We start from the raw sequence: 14,607 nt of genomic DNA, 5'->3' as shown, positions 1-14,607 counted from the left end.
TCCAAAGATGATTGGTTATCATCCTGAAAGTTGCATTTGGAATAAAAATGTTAAATTACTGCAGTGAATTTTCCTGCTCATCTAAATAGAAACTGAAAAAGCTAGGACAAAACACACAAGCAACTCTACTCAGAGTATGACCATGGAACAAACCAAGGCAGTTATGTTTTTTGGTGCACATGGCTTTGATAATTATAGATTATGCGAGGATAACCATGTTCTGATCTTTTATATAATTCCTAAACTGTTTACCAAACAGTGGGAAATAGTTCTGACTTGGTAAAAAGTAGATTTCTATGTCCCTAGGCTGGGAAATAATAAAGTTGTGACTGTATCTCAGTCCACAATGCCATGCCTTTGTTCCAAGTGTGAAACAAATCCTGTTTTACACTGCTTTATCAATGTGCTAAGGAAAAGCCATACAAAAACTTAGGGAGCCATAACTCTGTGAACTGAACATTGAGCGCTGTATAGTGGGTCCCCCTTTCTTGATGGAAGTTATTTGATCCTGCAGATACTTCTGCACATGGAACAGGGAGAGTGGTGTTTTTGCCAATTCGCCTCTCCCCCAATTTGGGAGATACTGAAGTAGTCAAAGCAGATGGTCCCTAAATGGACACGGGCAAATGTTGTACTTGAAGATATTGCCATCCAGCACTTGCTGGTAACTGATATTTAAACTGGATAAAGATGAAATGATAAAAATTCCCCACCTGAACCTATCAGCTTTTCATATAGATAGAGACAGATATATAGATATGCATGCCACAATCAACCCATTTCGTCCACAAAAAAGTTTTGTCTCTGTCTTAATTCTGGGATACCCTATAGAGTTAATTTAGTGTGTGCACAGGGATCACAAGATTGTAGCTCACAAGACAATGTATGCCATGCCTCTTTAGTTTTCAAAATCAAGGGTGTCATAGGTCCGTCCTTTTTGTTTTATATATATAGTCCAACACTAACCAGCCAAAAAGTAAATAAGCCATCTGTAAATTTACCCAAACTGGGGTATTCATCAAAGGAGAAACTTGCCATTTGTGCATGCTAAAAGGTATGTCCTTGTAACTTTGGCGGCTTATTTACAAGGCTTCTGCAGCTACGTTTTGTGCCAGTGAATATGGTTATAACAATTTAGACAAAGGAGCAGATTTGTAGAGGACTTTTTGGAGCTGATTTACCTTATGCAATACCATTCTCTGCTTCTAAACACAAAACTGGCCATATGCCAAGAGATTGTTAGTGCCTGGTGGGGCGGGAGAGATGCCTAAGTAAATAAAGGCTTACATGTTGTGACTTCTCCCGCAGGCTTGTGCCATAAGTATTACCCTTTTAGCTTAAAAGCCCTTCAGAATGACTTTAAAAGCATGCCATTTGCTTTCCCAGTGTGGGGGTAGGGAGTTGCGGCTACAGGGCCCAGTCTTGCAAACATTTATGCACACAGTCTATGGAATAAAGCAAGCCCATCACTGTTCACTTTTCAGCTTCCCAGTTCCTCCAGCCACAACTGTGACACCCAGCTGGGACCTTGGTAGCGGCTTTGGCTCCTCATGAAATATTTCTTACATGGCCAGCATCTCAACAAATATACAGGTTGGCCTCCGGACTAATCATATTTCTGCCATACTATTGGGTTTTCACCTGAGTAGAGTTTGATGCTACTCTGTGTAGCATGTGACAGAAAATTTATTTCAGCTACCTAGAAGACTTTCTCCCCACTGCACAGACCCCTATGATCACTTAGATCATCTGGGGAAATTCAATTCCTGGAACTGCACCCTGTAGAATACTGTAAGGTGGTGAATTGAAAATAGGCCTTTTCTACTATTACTCCTGGAGAGTGGAATGCCTTTCCCTCTGCCATACACAAAGCAGCAACCATCAGTTGCTTCAAATACACTGTAAAAACCAGAATGGGACATTCTGGAATCCAGTCAGAAGCCAGGGTGGCTTCTCCAATTCTGGGTTGTCCCACCTCAAAGTGGGATAGTTAACAAGTATGCAATTTCCTCTTCTCCCCTCCCTTGCACCCTGCAAATCTGCTTCAGAGTTGGTCTTTGGGTATGAAGGGGGAGGGAAAGAAGGGACAGTTCCATTGCACAAGCATAAATCTACTTGAGCAATGCTGGATACAACCCATAATGCCTTAGTTGTGAAAAAAGTTCTAAGCAGACCTGTCCCTGCTTAGCTTCCAGGATCAGACAAGCTCAGGTGCGCTCAGGGTGGTATGGGCATAGGCAGCTGAAAGAAAACTGAAAGTTTTGTCATTTGTTATCCGATTTGTCTAAAGTATGCTTCTGCAGTTTTGAAAAAAGCTCATCCTTCAGAAATACATTCAGTTTTTAAAGGGTCCCAAATTATTTCTTCATTAAATGTTCACATGAACAATTTATGCTGGACTTAAATAACTCCTTTGTTTGTTCCACTGCACTTACAAACTTGCTAATTTATCCTGGTTGAAAACCAGAATATTGATACTGTCAGTGTTTTAAATATGCTCATTCCACTTTCCTCCACTGATATTTCCCTTCTTTCAGCATCCACTGGGATAATAAATAAATAGTTGGGAAAGATCCAGTTCTGCAATGCATGTTGAAATAATTCAAGGATTATTTTTTTCCAGCCAGGAACTTCTCTAATAAATCACCCCATCTTTTAACTTTACCAGGAAGGCAGTTATTAGAAAACACTGGCAAAGATGTATCACGAAGTTTTTGGCTTATGCTTTTTCCCTACATAATTCTTCAATTCTCTTCCGCATTGATAATGCATCTCAGAGAGTGACCCTTCTGGCTTGTGGTGCTTCAAGATTGCAGTCATCTCTTTTAGCTTCTGGAAAATGTCTCCCTTATATGTTTGCCTCTTTCTCCTATCAAGTGTAAAAACAATTTCATGTTTGCATCCTACATCTGCCACTGCAATGTTCACCTAGAGATTTAACTCTTCTTTCCAGGTCTTCAATGGCTGGGCTATGTCATGAGCTTGTATGCTTAATGTATTCGGTGGCACAAAACCCTTTATTTTCACCCTCTTCCTTCTTTTCCGTCCTGACAACTCACAATTAGTTCTTCTTCTGTCATGGATTCCATCATTATTGCCACTGTTACAAAATCCACACGATCCAAGTCACTGGGCAATACTACTACCAATTGGACTACCACTGAAGCATTTTCTCTCTCTTTTTTTTCTAACCCCCTTGCCCCATTATTGAAAAGCATCTTTGCAAGAACTCATAGCCCATCAGTGGTTGACTCATGAATCCCTAGATACAGAGTGTTATGAACATGACATCCTTTACATTGTCAAGGTGCATTTGCATTCAGCTCTGAACACTGCAGTGCATTTTCTTCGTAGATTCTCAATGACACATTTTTAATTCATTTTAATGGCTTTTCTGTTCCTAAGGCAACGTCTCTCATGTTTGTATGAAAATGAAATATATGAAAATATATGGCAAAGCAAGTCACTGCTGGGTCAATCGAAAACATGGTCATTCTTACAACTAGCAGCAGTGAAACAAGTCATGATCATTTTCTTTAAACTGTCTCTGGCTAATAAACAATACCAGGAATATATCACCATACATGCTTCCTTTATCTACCTTAAAAAATAAAAACAAAAATTTAATTATCTTGGTTAGCACCATGGCACATCATCCCATCATCCATTAAAGCTGTTTGGTTTATTTTTCTCCACTCCCCCCACCCTTAATAACTGTTATTCACTTTCTCATCAACACTGATAACTAAGTCAGCTATAACATGCTCTATTTCTGATATAGATTTCATGTCAATTAAAGTCAAATCTGCTGACATAAGAATTTCCTATTCCCTTCTTCTGCTGCTACCAAACAAACCACAGCATCTCATAAGGACACTGTATATTCAACAAATTAGACCTGTGCTTTTTTTCGTCTCATTCACAGTTTTAACCTATGCGCCCTGATTCACTGCTTCCCTTTCTTCCTGAGGTAATCACAAGGGCACATTAGTTATTCTAGCTGCCAACCTCGGGTTCTAAACAGTCTGTAATGCAGACTAATTAATGCAGAGGTATTTGCACTTCATTAGATTTCATAAAGTTTTTATCGCTGTCCTCAAGCTACACCTAGATGGTTTGTGAGAGTCATGTGCTTTCTTCTGCTCCAAGTAGTCATCTGCAATCTGTCCTGAATTCTGTGCCTTCAAGGTACTCTGGTGACAGCTTTTAATGGACCAACTTTATACTTTATGTAACAGTCTAATTTTCATTTGTAGTGGGTTTTTCTCCCAGTATATCTAAAGTATGAAGAGGATATTTATGTCTTCAAACAAGCAGTGCATAAATGCAGTAGCAGACAGTATAGTGGGGCAAGGCGATCACCTGACTTCTGGTTGGTCACATCGCTGCTGCTTACTGGGGGGGGGGGGAGAAGTTGGCCCTGCCAACGCGTTTATGCTGCATTGACCTCACCACCACATCACGCCTTCATCTCTATTGTCCAGTAAGAAGCAGCAATGTGACTGCCCAGAAGTCAGGGGAGCACTGCTGCCCCAACACACCATCCACTGTGCCCAGAATCACAATTCCCTGGTGGAATTTCACCACAGGTTTCCATGGATACCTGTTTCCTCATCACAGCGGAGGCACAGTGAGATGGGAAGGGGCCAATACTGGCCTGCTGATCTGAGCCACAGCTAGTACTAGATATACATATCCCAGGATCAGAGCAGATGACACAATCTATACAGCAGAGGAGCAACCACTTGTTCCGTAATGCGTCCTCCTTTTGTTGTCTTCATTCTCATCCCACTTCTTATTCCCATCTGGCTCTAGACTGCAAGCTTATAGGCACCTGGACATGCTTCTTCCTATGCTAGTAATGTGCCACATACACACTGGTGACACAGAAAGATGTAACCTGACTACATTTCTGTATAAGCATGCTCTAAGGAGATTGTTGTTACTCCTTTGTAGCTGTGTTTCATTATGGTGGTGCAACATATATGAAAACCTGAGCATGGTCTTCAGCAAGGGTAATTAGTGGCTCTCCAGATGTTGTTGGACTACAGCTCCCATCTTCCCTCACCATTGGCTGTGTTGCTGGGGGCTGTCTGGGGCCAGGGTCTACCAATCTGGCTAACCCTGATCTAAAGGCACATGGAGTACAGAAATTTTGTTGAAGCTAAACAGGTCTAGGGGTCAGTGCCTGACTGAGAGATAACCTGGGAACCCCATGTATACTGCCTTGAGTTCCACAGTGCTAAAAAGGTGGAATGGAAATATGTAATGTAATAATAATAATAATAATAAAACCTATCCCTGGTTCCTTCAACCAAATTAAAGCTACAAAAAAGGGAAAGCGTTTAATACATTTCTAATAAGATGTTTTCCCAGCTGAAACCTACACTACATGTATTGATCCAACTCTTTTTTTCATTTTTTATTATGAATGCTTTCCATAACAGATCTGAGTCCAACATTAAGCTTATGAAATTGAAATGGAAGGAACATGAGCTGTCAATTTAATTCTGAGCGTACGTCCAATTAGGAAAAGTAAATACCATAGGATATTTGAAAGTGTCTCGATGATAATAATAGATTGTGTTAAACTGAAAGGAAACTGTCATCTTAAAAGAAAAAAACCTAAATAATGCAGAACAGCGAGATCATCACATTCTAAAGATGTTTTGAAGTATCATTGGCAGCAAGAAAACTCTACAGTACTGCTGATTAACTCAGCTGACCAGTTTTTCCCCCTTCTTTTTTTGTGGAAATTACAGCATTTACTTTGTAATAATCTTCCCAAAGGTTTCTAATCAGGAAACCAATTCTTTAATTCCCTCTAGGATTCTGCACTGCAGAGTTTCCCTGCTGGGAAGCATAGTTAAAAATGTCAGACTCCACTTGAAATAGACAACAATCCTAGTCATGGAGAGCTAAATAGCACATTGTATCTTCTTTGCCAAGAGAAAGGTTGGGGAAAGGAGCCCCTTTTAAAATATGCCAATTTTGTATGAACTTCTATTGTCTGCACAAGAGGAAGGTTGGCCTCATAATCCGAATTAAGCAGCGGAGGTGGATATTTTAGGGCAAATGAGGCACTACCCCACCAACCTAAATCTACCCTCAGCCAGCCCCCACCTGCCTGCCTTCTTACTAACAACTAGTCCAAGGGGTGGCACTGCTTCTCAGCTTCCCACTCTTTAGTCTCAGTATTGCCTCTTAAAGAACTCAGTGGAGAGGAAGATAGGGACAAAACTAGAATTAGTTGGCTTTCTCGGTTACAAAAGTATTAAGCCTCACCCCCTTTTTTCTGGCAACTCCACCCTCTCCCCTTCTCCTGCCATCTTCTTTCAAGCTCCATCAGGTCTCTGTTTCTTGGGGAGACCTGCTGTCTTCATTCCTTCAGCCCATCCTCTAGTCATGCCCCAAACCATTCCTTCTGATTCATCTCCTATTTTTTTTCCCACCCAAAGCTCCATCTTGTCCCTTTCAACCCTATGATAAGGTGGTTCTGTTCCAGACTAGGAAAACAAGGATCTATCCAACATATGCCAGAGCTGGAGAGGTATCCTTATTGCCATCCTGTTTATTACAGTGGGTACTAAGGATGCAGCACTGGAGTTTGGGCAAAACACAACATGAGAATTATTCTGTAGCTTGCACTTCGAAAGTCACCGTTGTATCTGCAGAATTTAGCTGCTAGTAAATGGACTCACGCATTCTGAGAGAGGGAGTCACTGGATGTGAACACATGTCAGAAAATACACCTTTCACTTTGATGTCTTATATTCTCCTGCTGTCATGAAAGGAGGAAGCTTGTTGATTTTGATTTGTTCAGATCTCTGTGCCTGAACAAATTTTCTCAGGAAGGAAATCTGAGGAACCGAGGCAAATAGTGGTGATGAGAGACAAAATCATAGCACTCCCCTGAGAGTTATTAAATGTAAATATGAAATTGCTGATCTTCTAACAAAAATATTAAACTTGTTCATCCTCCATACCTGAGGACTGGAAAGTGGCCAATACAATGCCAATTTATTAAAAAAACGGGATCCACAAGGGACCTGGGAAATTACAGGCTAGCTTAATGTCTACTCTGGGAAAACTGGTGGAAAACCTTATTAAAGGTTGAATTACCAAGGGTACAGAAAAACAGGTTTTTTTGCAGCAAAACCAGCATAGCATCTACAGGGGTCAGTGCTGTATCATTAACCCTTCAGAGTTCTTTGAGAGGATCAACAAGCATTTAAGTTGAGGTGATATGGTTGATGTAGTGTACTTGGACTGTCAAAAAGTTTTTGGTAAAGTACCCCATCAAAGATTTCTGAGTAAAGTTTGCAGTCATGGAGTAAGAGAAGTCCTCTTGTAGATTGGTAAGTGACTAAAGAACAGGAAACAGAGTTCAAGAATAAATGTACAGTTCTTCAGTAGACGGATGTAAAAAAAGCAGAGTACCCTTAGGATGAGTTAGCCAGAACTGTGCTTTGTAACTTCTTCACAAATTATTTAGAGTTAGGAGTGAGCAGTCAGGTAGGCAAAGTTTGCTGGTTATACCAAATTGTTCAGATCAGTTTGAACAAAAAAGGATGTCTCCAAACTATGTTTATGGAGAGTGTGGTGTAGTGGTTAAGAGTGGTAGTCTCGTAATCTGGTGAACCGGGTTCGCATCTCCGCTTCTCCACATGCAGCTGCTGGGTGACCTTGGGCTAGTCACACTTCTCTGAAGTCTCTCAGCCTCACTCACCTCCCAGAGTGTTTGTTATGGGGGAGGAAGGGAAAGGAGAATGTTAGCTGCTTTGAGACTCCTTAGAGTAGTGATAAAGCGAGATATCAAATCCAAACTCTACTAAAATGGCAAATGCAGTTCAATGTAAGCAAATATAAAGGGATGCATATTAGAACAATCAAAGAAAAACTATTTAGAAATATATGCTAATAGAATCTGAACTGGCAGTAGAATCATAGAATCATAGAATCATAGAGTTGGAAGAGACCACAAGGGCCATCGAGTCCAACCCCCTGCCAAGCAGGAAACACCATCAGAGCACTCCTGACATATGGTTGTCAAGCCTCTGCTTAAAGACCTCTAAAGAAGGAGACTCCACCACACTCCTTGGCAGCAAATTCCACTGTCGAACAGCTCTTACTGTCAGGAAGTTCTTCCTAATGTTTAGGTGGAATCTTCTTTCTTGTAGTTTGGATCCATTGCTCCGTGTCCGCTTCTCTGGAGCAGCAGAAAACAACCTTTCTCCCTCCTCTATGTGACATCCTTTTATATATTTGAACATGGCTATCATATCACCCCTTAACCTCCTCTTCTGCAGGCTAAACATGCCCAGCTCCCTTAGCCGTTCCTCATAAGGCATCGTTTCCAGGCCTTTGACCATTTTGGTTGCCCTCCTCTGGACACGTTCCAGTTTGTCAGTGTCCCTCTTGAATTGTGGTGCCCAGAACTGGACACAGTACTCCAGGTGTGGTCTGACCAGAGCAGAATACAGTGGCACTATTACTTCCCTTGATCTAGATGCTATACTCCTATTGATGCAGCCCAGAATTGCATTGGCTTTTTTAGCTGCCGCGTCACACTGTTGGCTCATGTCAAGTTTGTGGTCAAGTTTGTGACCAAGAATAAGGTTTTGGGTTATCGTGGGTAGCTTGATGAAGATGGCAGCCTATGGTGTGGTGGATTCTATATTAGGAATCATTATGTTACAAAATTTGGGGCTTTTTAGATTTTTTAAAAAATGAATTGGGTACATGATAGAAGTTTGTATGTTAAGTGGAGAAAGAGAATAGATAGATAGATGATAGATGATAGATAGATAGATAGATAGATAGATAGATAGATGATAGATGATGATAGATAGATATAGATGATAGATAGATGATAGATAGATAGATAGATAGATAGATAGATAGATAGATAGATAGATGATAGATGATAGATAGATAGATAGATAGATAGATAGATAGATAGATAGATAGATGATAGATAGATAGACATATTTACACATATACTTTCTCCCTTTCTCATAATACTAGAACCCAGGGTCATCCAACGAAACTGAAGGTTGGAAAGTTCAGGACAGACACAATGAAGTACCTCTTCACACAGAACATTTATTGTTTTATTTATTTATTATTTCTTCCATAAAATTTATACACCAGTTGAATGTAGAAAAAACCTCAAAGCAATTATTAAGCTTTGGAATTCACTTCCACAAGATGTTACAATGCCCACCAAGTTGGATGGCTTTATAAGAAAATCAAACAGTTCGGATATCTATGATGTCTGCATTTGTCTTCCACTGACACAGGCAATCTGCCTCTGAATACCAGTTCCTGGAAATCACAAGTGACGAAAGTGTTATTGGACTCGGGTCCTGCACAGGCATCCGACTGGCTATTCTGTGAACAGGATGCTCGGCCAGATGGGGCTTTGGCCTGATCCAGCAAATCTCTTCTTATGTTCTCATTTATTTTCCCTGAAAGTACGACTCTTTGAAATCTGAAGCTCCTTTTCCTTACACAATGTTCCAGTAGTAGATAGGTAGCCGTGTTGGTCTGCCATAGTCAAAATAAAAAAAATTCCTTCCAGTAGCACCTTAAAGACCAACTAAGTTAGTTCTTGGTATGAGCTTTCGTGTGCATGCACGTGTGCATGCACTTTTCGTGTGCATGCACGTGCATGTGTATCTGAAGAAGTGTGCATGCACACGAAAGCTCATACCAAGAACTAACTTAGTTGGTCTTTAAGGTGCTACTGGAAGGAATTTTTTTTATTCTTACACAATGTTGTAAGTGGAAATAATTCAAGCAGAGCTGATGTCAGAAAGATAATAATACTGCATGTGGGTGGGCTTATGTTTGAAAATGAGGGGGAGAGGAAGAGAAAAATGTAACTATCAACATAATTATAATTCAAATTGTCCTTTCAGATTAGTTGTGTGAAATTAGGCAATTGAAGTTAAGGCAAGTATGTTGAACATCATTATATTAATTGTGTGAAAACTGATTCCCACAAGCTGCACACTTCTGTTAAGGTAAACGATCCCAACATCTTATTGTGGGGATGAGCTGTGGGAGGCTTCTGAAAAAGAGAGAATTGCTCATGCTTGTAAAGCCTGCCTACTTTAAAATCAGGATTGCTAACATTAATTTGCTTTCCCTAACTTGCTTTTTGATTTTTAAGGCCTGGCAGTAAAACGAAGTCGAAATTTCTCAGAGCTACAGCCATTGCTAATGGTGTGGCCTTCCCTGAGAATTTACTGATAGATTCCCCCCCCCTCCCCTCACTCATCCCCACCATGGAGAAATTCAATGAAAGGGTCCCTCCAACCACCACATTTCTTATACAAATAAGGTAGAGTTTCAAAAGGCCATGTGTGCACAGCTCTGCTTGACAGCTTAGGCTGCAGGAACCTCACACTTTTTCTGCAAACAGAAGGTTTTCTAAAGATGAAATTTTCTTCACAGAGGTGTTTATTGAAGGCTCTTGGAACCCTATCTTGTTTTCTCCTTTCTCCAAAAGACTCTTCCTTCTCTAAGGGCAGGGGAAAGACCTAAGCCAAGCATTTGTCTACTTATTATAGAGAGCCCAAACCTCCCAACCTAGCATATGCCATATTCCCTCTTGCACCCCTATTACTGTTCTCCATTTTTAAATGTACATTATGCATTCAAATGCATTGTGAGCTCAGAAGCTATATCTTCTCTCAAGCCCATTTTTTAATCCTTGAAATTATCCATCAATATCATTCCATCTCCATGTCTTAGCAGTTGAAAACCATTCCTCCTGGAGGAGGGGTACTTGACTTTTGCAACTGGGTGGCTGGGAGTTTGTACCAAAATACATATAGTATTCTTTCGGGTTTTTTGCATTTAAAGAGTGACACTTCCCTCCAGGGGTGGGATAACTGTGACCCTCTCGATGTTGTTGGACTCTAGCTCTCATCAGCTCCAGCTGTATGGCCAGTGGTCAGGAATAATGCGATTGTAGTCCATCATCAGCTGGAGGGCCACAGATCCCCCATCTCTGCCTTAGATGATTCCATAAAACTCTGCAGAAAGGTATGTATTTTTCAGAGACTCGGGGAATTGGTTTTGTGGGGGTTTTGGCATCTTGTAACTTTATGAAGTGTAAAATCTCCCACTGAAGAGGACTGATAGCCTTCCATCTGCAGTATCTCCATAACACTTGCCTGAATTGAGTGGCTATGGCAGGCTCCTCGCCGCCAACCAGTTAGCGGGGGAGTGTCACCATTTCCACATCTCTAATTTTATGTCACAATTTTCTGAAGCTGTTCCTGTGCATTTAGTTTCTAAAGCTGTCTGAGAGACACATTGTCTGGGTAATTTCAAGCCTGTGTGCTTATTCTTACCCCTGAATTATATTTCCCAAGTGTCATTGTCAAATACCCATTTTCTGTTTGAATCATGCACTCTAGTCTATGTGCTGAAATTATCCAGTTTTGGGTGACTTGTGAAATGAAAAGTGAAAGAAGGAGCACTGATGTGCAGGTGAGTACCAGTGAGTGATGAATCCTACATTAATGTTCTTTATAACATGCAGTTAAAATGTATGGATAGGGGGCTATACCATGCCCATTGATCCACTTTACATACATCTGTTTATTTGTGTGTAGAGTAAGCAATGGGTTGAAGGAATACCTTTGTTGAAGTTTGAAATTCCCTCTGCTGAACCTCATCCTATCTTGGTAGGGTCTGGGGACAGCACCACCACTCTGAATCAGTGCTGAGGGCCCCGGAAGGTGGGGTGGGGGACTTGATTCCACACCCCTGATTTAAGGTCTGACGTATGCTTGTTCTTTATTAACCAGATTTATATAGCACCCTTCTTCATTGCATAGTAATTGCAGGGCAGTTTCCAACACATGAAAAAACCACAATGCAGATAAACCACGCATAGTGATGAGATAAAATCCAATATAAAACCACTGGAAATAGACCTCTAATGAAGGTCTTAATGAAGATCTGGATTACGAGCCCCATGTTGTAGTAGAGCATGTGTGTGTTTGTTTCTAATGAGGAAGATGTATGCATATTATAAGTATGCACTTGACGGTAGCCAAAGTCTTTTATATATTAAATAAACTGCGTGAGATGTAATACATGGCTATTACACATCAGTAATTGGAGACATTTTGCCAAATAAAGAGCCCCTTGGGATGCAATGGATTTCTTCACATAGGCCTGTAGATACTTAGTGGTAATAACGGCAAAGGAGGCTATTTGGTCTCTTAGCTGCGTTTGGCCAGAGAGGAAGCCTCAATAGTATTTTTCTGCAGTGTTCAAACATAAAAAGTCAATAGACCATGAGGTTATATCATGTTCTTTATTCTTCACCTTATATTTCTGTAAAAAGTATATATGTTAGTTTCTGAAAGAAGTAGGTTCAAGTAAGACTCCATCTTCTGTGTTAATGGCTTGGTTTATGGATCTCTATTTTCCAGATATTAGTTTGAGACAGAGGTGTAAGGTCTAAATGTTTGTTCCAAAGGGAGTTTGTGTGCTGCTTTTGAGACACGTTACACAGTCTTTTAAATTTATACTTGTATGATTTTTGCTCTTTTTTTAATGTCAGGAGTCCTAAAGGACAGCCGAAAAAGGTTTCTCCAAATGCTGAAAAGCTTGCCTTTGGATTGGCACATGACCCAGGGGGTTGCTGTCAACGAAGGAAGGGAGAACAGGGAAATCTCTCTTTCTAGGTGTCTAGATGGCACCTCTCAACAGCCGTTCTCTCACTGCTTTGTGCTGTGACATGCATGGAACTAGCAAAGGTTGCCATTCTCAAAGAGTAGCATAGCAGAGATTCTGAATGTCATTGAAATACCAGCCTGCCAAATAACTCCTTGTGCTGAGGATATATACAACATGATACACGTGAGTGCTCTGTACCCAGAATCAGAGGAGAGACACATACACACACTTATTCTCCAGGCATATTTGACAGGCTATCCCAGATCCTTTGAATGGAACTGCCAAGGATTACAGTAGAGCTGTTTCAGCATGTAATGTACAGATTGCAAACCTGTGGTCCTCCAGCTGTTGATGAACTCCAAGTCCCCTCTGCCCTAGCCGGTATGGCTGATTGGGCCATGGATTAAGGGAGCTGCGGTCCACAATAGCTGGAGCTTTGTGGGTTTCCTGTCCCTAATGTCATGGCCTACATTTGATCAACATGCTTCTGTGTGCATGTTTGTAAAAGTATCTTCACCACGGAATAGAATGACAATGCCTCTAATATGTGCATCAATGCTTTTAATGCTAGGTAGAAGGAAGTAATGTTTCTGTAGGTTTAACCAGTGAGTATGAAATGTTTTGAATCAAGGGTAGATTCCTTGATTCAGTGGTTGTGTTTTCTTTTGAGAAGCATTCCAAGGTGAGCAGGACCAGAGGTACACACACACACACACACACACACACACACACACACACACGTTCCTCTATTTTCCATCCAGTCAAGCAAAATGCATCATCAGAGTTGAAGGACACATTTGATTCAGAGAAGGTGCTAAGTAGGGGCAGTAAGGGGTATAACATGGGAAGAGGGCATGACCTGGGGAGAGTCCCAAGGGTCAGATAGAAAGGTTTTGAGAGCCACATTTGGCCCCAGGACTAAATATACTCCATACTGTTTATATTCAGGAATAAATAGCAACATTTAACCATGGGGCTTTTTTTTTTTTTTAAAGTGGTGGCCTACCAGTTCTATACACCAATTTAATAAAGGAAGGAAAGAAATATGGCATAACATTTACTTGATGTCACATCATTTAGGTAAAGGTAAAGGACCCCTGGATGGTTAAGTCCAGTCAAATCTCGCTTCAGGCCAAGGGAGCTGGTGTTTGTCCATAGGCAGCTTTCCATGTCATGTGGCCAGCATAACTAAGCCGATCCAGCGCCAAATCTGCCGATTCCCTCATTGCGAGAAGTGAGGTTACAGGGAACCAGACAGAGGGCCTTCTCGGTAATGGCGCCCACCCTGTGGAACACCCTCCCTTCAAATGTGAAGGAAATATGCAGCTATCCTATCTTTAAAAGACATCTGTTCAGGGAAGTTTTTAATATTTAATGCTGTACTGTTTTTAACACTTGATTGGGAGCTGCCCGGGACGCAGGTGGCGCTGTGGGTTAAACCACAGAGCCTAGGACTTGCCGAACAGAAGGTCGGCTGTTTGAATCCCTGCGACGGGGTGAGCTCCCGTTGCTCAGTCCCTGCTCCTGCCAACCTAGCAGTTCAAAAGCACGTCAAAGTGCAAGTAGATAAATAGGTACTGCTCCGGCAGGAAGGTAAACACGAACCACACGCCTTCTGATTGCACTAAATAACGATCTCAGGGCCAGTTGCAAGGTTTAGTAAGTAGGGAGTAGAAGGAATGAGATAGGTTTTAGGTTATGTTATGCTTTTAATAGGTCATGCTATATTCCGGATTATGTTATGTTTTATAGATTATGTTTAAATAGGATGCGAGTTCAGAGATACGTGCAAATGTATATGTGAACCCGGTCTTTGGGTGGGTGTTTGATTTTCGTTGTTGTGTATACTGTGTATATACGGACAATGACAATAAATTTATCTAATCTAAACGATGTTTCCGT

This window comes from Podarcis vaucheri, assembly GCF_965113315.1.
Source record: "Podarcis vaucheri genome assembly, chromosome: 3".
NCBI classification, from domain to species: Eukaryota; Metazoa; Chordata; class Lepidosauria; order Squamata; family Lacertidae; genus Podarcis; species Podarcis vaucheri.
The sequence above is the reverse complement of the archived record's forward strand: the minus strand, read 5'-3'. Positions refer to the sequence as shown.